We start from the raw sequence: 6000 nt of genomic DNA, 5'->3' as shown, positions 1-6000 counted from the left end.
TGGTGCTCTGGTTAGGGACTGTGCCAGCTGTATAGGAGTGAGCAAGAAGGATGAAATGAAAAAATGCTTGTGACGTGTTGAGCACAGTGCCCGCTGAATGATACACGTTCAACACGTGTTACATGCCAGGTGCTCCAAATGAAATAGTATGTCACACTCAAAACGTGTCTGTATGCTAGATTTTAACACAAAATACATAAACATGTGTAGCACATCTTTCATTACTTCCACATTCATTTTCTTATTTATTCCCACAAAACAGCCCTGGAGGATAGGCAGGGTAGAGATTTTATCAGCCATTTTTACCATGAAAACAGAGGCGCTGGGAGGTTAAAAGGCTGACGAACTGGTGACTGGCAACTGGAGAAGGCTGGCCATTTAAAAAGAGAGCCGGCGGAGGGCAATGTTCCACCTCAAATCCCTCCGTGGAGAGTCAGCCCCAGCTCTGGGGCCTTGGGGCGGGAGGACCAGCTTGGAGGAGGCTTCCAGGCCCAGGGCGCCCCAACCACGTGGGGAAGCTGCGGGTGGACACGCCCTGGGGCGCACGACCAGTGGCGCGGAGCTTCCAGCGGGCAGAGGCGCTCACGACTCTGGGCACGGCGCTGGGTGGCGCTGCCGGGCCGCCCCGCGCCAAACCTGTTGCGCGGAGGGCGCTTCTCGGCCAGGTTAGGGTGAAGGGGTGCTCCGCTCTCTCCCCGGGCCCCCTGCGTCCTCGGCCGCATCTCCCTTGGGGAGCCAACGCCCCATCTTAACGTGAGACTCATTCATTTGCCTCTGCATTCCTCACTGCAACAGTTCTAGGCGCGTCGGGTGGGGTGGGAATAAAGTTTTTCCAAGCTGGTCTGAGAGAGGGCTGGGTTGGGGAGGACCCTCCCAGCCACAGACTCCATGGCTGGACTGTGCCCTCTGCCACCCCGGGGGCTCTGCTCTCGGTAGGTGCCAGCCCTGGCGCCGACCGAGGGCTGACCCTGCCCGCCCTTTCCCACCCGCTTCCCCATCCCCATCCCCATCCCCTCCCCCGCCTCCCGTGCGCTCCGGCCCGGCGTCTCCGCCCCTCCCGCGCCGGGGTCGCTGCAGTCCCCGGCTGCCCCCGGCTCCCTCCTCAGGCGCCCTGGCCTCATTCCCGCCTGGGAGCGCCTCGGGGGGAGCGCGGGACAGCGAGGGAGGCCGAGGCGGGGGCCCTGGGCACCTCAGCTCTCCCAACCTGCTGGCGGCCCCGACTCCGGGAGCCGAAACGCAGGGAAAGGCAAGGACCGGGCGGCCGGCGGAGGGGCGGGCGCCGCTCATCAGCCACGCCAGTCACGTCTGGGGCCGCCCGGCCGCCTTTTCTACCTTTCCCCCTTTGCTTTCTCCCCCCTCTCCCCTCGGCGAGGGCAAAGTGGCCGTGGCGGCGCCATGCCCGGGCCGGAGTGAGTCGCGCGGGCGAAAATGGCGTACATCCAGGTAGGGCTGAGGCTGGGGGCCAGGTCCGCGGGGTGGGTGGGGAGGCCGTGCCCCCTTCGACCGACAGCGCGCGTAAGGGAGGGCTCGCGGCTGCGTCCCGCAAACTTGCCTGGGGGAAAAGGGTGCCCGAGCGCAGCAACCTGTGCGCCCCAGGAGGAGAGGCTGGGTACCCCCACACCCCCTAATGCTGGGCCCCTTGCAGACTCTGCACGCGCGCCTTCACCTCCTGGGGAAGGAAGGGGGGGGGGGTGGTGAGGCAGACTTTTCTTCCCACTCACCCATCCCCCTCCTTTGGCACCCCACCCCAGGGAGGGGCGGAGGCGAGCGGCCCGGGGCGCCCCAGCCACCCGGCCCGCCAGCTGTTGTTGCCTTGGTGACGGCTGGGCTAATTGGCAGGCGGAGTGAGCCTGAGGCAGCTGTTCTGGCCAGGAGGGACAAGGACGTTGTCTCTCCCGGGCACTGGGTGGTGCTAGGGGTGGGGGACACACCAGGAGCGGGCTGGTGCTGGTGCTGGTGGTGGTGCTGGTGCCGGTGGGGCAGCCGATTACTTAGGCCATTGTCTTGGGGTTGGGAGTTGTGGACCCCTATCATTTTGGGGAAACTCCCCTAAGAATCTCGGCCGAAATAATTTCCAAGCGTGATTATTTTGGAGGGGGATGGAAAGTGGGGGTGAGCTGCTTGACTACGAGACCTTTCTCCTTAATACAAGGCTGGAAGCGGCGACAGGTCAGCGCCAAGGTCATGCAGTCAGACCCTTTGCTTGCTTCTGGGACTGGCTCCTCTGAGCCGGGCAGAGAAGCCTACAGGCTCCCACAGCCAGGGTGCATCTGGGCTCACTTCTCATCTCCTCCGCCACAGTTGGGGGGCTGCTGGTCCCCGAGTTTCCCTCGGGCTCACACATCCCCTCAATTTGTCCTCAGACTTGTCATTTAGCCAGGAACTCTGCTCTGTCACCTGGCTAGCCTCCTCATCTCTCTCCTGGTTTAGGTTAGCCCCATTGGCTCCCCTTTCATGAAATCCCTAGGTCATCTTTTCAAGTTCATTGTAGGTCACGTCTACACCCACTGTGTGCTGGGTGTTGTTAGGAGGACTATTCAATAGTTGCTCAACAAACAGTTGGGTGACCACCTATTATGTGTGTGCACTGGGGGCACAGCTGTGGACACAGCATGATCCCTGCCTCTCAGAATGCAAATCTAGTGAGACACGAAGAACATCTGGACAGGCTTCTACCGTTCTTATTGACCACCTTCAACACCAAGGCGACACAGCTGCTTAGGGGGTCATCGTGAGATCTATACGTGGGGAATCAGTGAGGATGGCCTGGTGATGCTGGCTTAACTTCTAGAGCAAGTTGTTAAACTTTTTCTGTCAAGGGCCAGATAGTAAATATTTGTTTCTTTGAAGGCTGCAAGGTCTGTGTCTCAACTATTCTGCTCTGACTGTGGTGCTGAACAGCAATAGACAATAGTCAATGAATGGGCGTGGCTGTGTTCCAATAAAACTTTATTTATGAACACTGAAATTTGAATTTCATATATTTTGCATGAGTCAAGGAGTATTAATCTCCTTCTGACTTTTTTTCAAACATTTAGAAGTGTACAAACCGTTCTTAGCTGAAGTGCCACACAGAAATAGGCTGGCTGCAGGCTGGATTTCTCAACCCTGTTATAGAATGTCTGCGTTTCCTTTCATCCTGTTTCTTTCTGGCTTGAATCAGTTCTCCTCCACTGGATCAAACACGTGAACCCAGGAGGCCCAGTGTGAGGAAAGGCTCACAAAGCATGCTGATCGCCTCAGAGCACCTTCTCTCTCCTCTTTCTTCATCTTCCTGAGTTTTTCTTTGCTCCCTGACACTTACCTTGCACCTGGGTCTTGAGAAGGCTGGATGGTTGTTCCTTAGCAGGGACCCTGAGGTGGCCTTATCTCTGCTCATCACGGTTTTATAAACGGCTCTCCGACCACCACATACCGAGGAAAGGCTTCCCTAAATGAAGATAATGGGCATGGATTGTGAAAAAGCATCCCTTTATCCTTGTACTTGGTTGGAAGCTTTTTAAAGCACTTGCTCTTGTAAGCCCGACGAGGACATAGCTTTCTGCTGCTTTGCTCACCAAGATAGTCCCTGGTGCCCGGTTGGTTCCAGCTGGTCTTGAGAAACCACTCTGTTCTCATGAACCACAGAGAGGGGGCAGATATTTTGCAGCTGGGCAACACACAAGCATTCTCACAGCTTCCTAGGTTAGTCTTTTCATAGAGGAAAGAGGTAACTGAGGCTCAGAGTGGCCCCCTTCACTTGCCCGAGTCACATGATTGGCGAGTGGTGAGGCCAGGACTAGCACTTCTCTACTCAGCTCTTTGCGTGCCTACGTCCCCTGTCCCCCCACCCCCCTGACGCCCACCCAGCAGGTCTTGTTCTGGTTTGAGCTTTGCTTTTGGAAGAGTTTGTGATTAGTGCCCGAGACTTTGTTTTCCAAGCTGCAGCCCTATCCTTACCACTTCAAGGATTTTGAATTTTTCGTGAGCTATGTACCACCTGTACTGTTATTTACTTAATATTTTTTTCTATAAATGGATTCACACTTTTTTTTAGTTTAAAAACTCACATGAAAGGGAAACTTCATGTCAAAACCATAATAGAAAACCAGGATGACTTGATATAAGCAGAAGGCAATGGGACAAAAGAAACACAATTAGAATAATGCCACATTCTTAGATGCTCCCTTTGAGGCTCTGAGATGGGGGGGGCGGGGGGAGAGGACCTTCTCTCTGTTTAAAAAGGAAGGGGTGCATGTGTTAGGAAGATGTTATTGAATCTTTCTCCTCCTTGCAAGAGAATTGAAAAAAATAATAACAACTTTCTCCCTCTTGGTTCAAAGTTCTGAGTTTGAGTCTTGCCTCAGTTCATCTCTGGGACATGTCCCAGGCTAGGATGTGGAACTCCTCCTAACCTACCTGGTTTACTCGGCCCCTTTGGAAAGCCATCAAGACTCTCCCTGGAAGAGGGGAGGGAGCCTGTGTCTTAGGAACCTGTGAGAAGAAGATGGGATGGGGGGGAGGGGGCGGCAAAGAAGGGGGGCAGCCCGTCCCTCCTCCAAGGACCAGATTATGGCTTCCTTTTTGGCTCCCTCTATTTGTGGGTGGTCTTATGAAGCTTCCCACCATCTCCATTGGAGCAGAATTAGAAGGTAGGGCCTCCAGGAGGGCTGGGGAGCCGAGTCACATCCGCTCAGTGCCTGCTTGCATGTGGGCAAATCATGTCTTTTGGGGTTGGCTTCATGGTTATTTCTGTATAGGAAGGTTTGCTCTTCTGAAGTGTGGCTGCATTGGCTAGCATGACTATCTATCCACCCGCACTGATTCATAACAGCATACGGTGCAAATCAAACCGAAATGCTAAAGTTTCCCATTTATTTGGTGTTGGCTAGCCAGGAGGCTACCCGCAGCCCTGAAGATAGCAACACCTAGTTAGGAAGTCAGCTCCCTTCCCAGGATGGTAAGTGGAAAGATCCAGGGCTTTTTCTTGTTCTTTTCTGAGTTGCTGGAATATTGCTAAACTGGTCTTGTCTCTCTCTTTTTGTCGCCCCCACCCCCTCCACCCCGTGGCTTCATCTTGGATCTCTAAAAGGGCAGTTGGAACCTTTAAACGAGGTGGGTTAATTCAATGATGCGTTTGGTCTGGCTTCTAATCAAGAAATGCTTGCTTTTCATTTTGGAGTCTTATGTGAGGCTGTGGGGAATATTGAATATTAAACAGTCACCGGATGTTGATAAGGGCACTGTTTCCATGCCTTTCTGTGGCAGGGAGATCCCGGTGAAAAGACACTAGATGACAAGATAGGTTTCCCTCCCCACCCCCTACTTATTCCGTTTGATTATCTCTGTTTGCTTTTGTGTCACTGAGATTATCTTTTCTAAAAAGACTATTTTTGCTTTGCTCTCAAAATGACAGACTAATATTCACTGTGTTTCGGAACATACTGTGTAACCCTCACCATGGTGGGTATGCCGCCCACATGTCAAGAAAGACGTTCCCATAAACTACAAAAGAAACTACCTGCAAATGTCTCGCTGGCTATTAATGGCTCCGGCGAGGTGGTGTTTGCCATCTTTGCGCCTGCAATTGGTAAACAGAAATGGAAAACATTTTGTTCCAAGTGTTGACAGACCTCCTGCATGTCGTTATGTCTCACCAGGGATGGGCTGCTTGTAATTCGGGTGTTTTTCCTCTTCCTCCTCTCCACCCTTCCCGCGTCTCCTCTTGCCCCCCTCCCCGCCCACCTCCCCCAATGGCCTCAGGGTTTTCTTTCTAGAATCTCTGATCTGCTGCTGTGCAGATGGACCTGCCGGCACTGCTGTCAGAAGTGTTACGAGTCCAGCTGTTGCCAGTCGAGTGAGGATGAAGTTGAAATTCTGGGACCTTTTCCTGCCCAGACTCCTCCCTGGCTGTAAGTAACACTGCTCTCAACTCCCTTGAAAGCAATCTCAAGACCTCTTTTTATTCTGTTTCTGAGAGGGGGTGGGGCCTGGGGAAGGAGGATTTGAGGTATGAAAGCA

General features: G+C 53.8%; 1 protein-coding gene across 1 annotated transcript in view; it reads left to right on the top strand.

Moving 5' to 3' along the window:
- The first annotated feature begins 5784 nt into the window (after positions 1 to 5784).
- SYT17 (synaptotagmin 17) overlaps positions 5785 to 6000 on the top strand; it is a 64806-nt gene continuing 64590 nt past the window's right edge. Inside the window, exon 1 of the mRNA XM_079780563.1 lies at positions 5785 to 5891. The gene's annotated coding sequence lies outside the window, so the exon portion shown is untranslated. The remainder of the gene's footprint in view (positions 5892 to 6000) is intronic.

Source organism: Cnephaeus nilssonii (genome assembly GCF_951640355.1).
Source record: "Cnephaeus nilssonii genome assembly, chromosome: 2".
NCBI classification, from domain to species: Eukaryota; Metazoa; Chordata; class Mammalia; order Chiroptera; family Vespertilionidae; genus Cnephaeus; species Cnephaeus nilssonii.
Note: the sequence above shows the minus strand (reverse complement) of the source record. Positions and strands in the feature narration are given on the sequence as shown.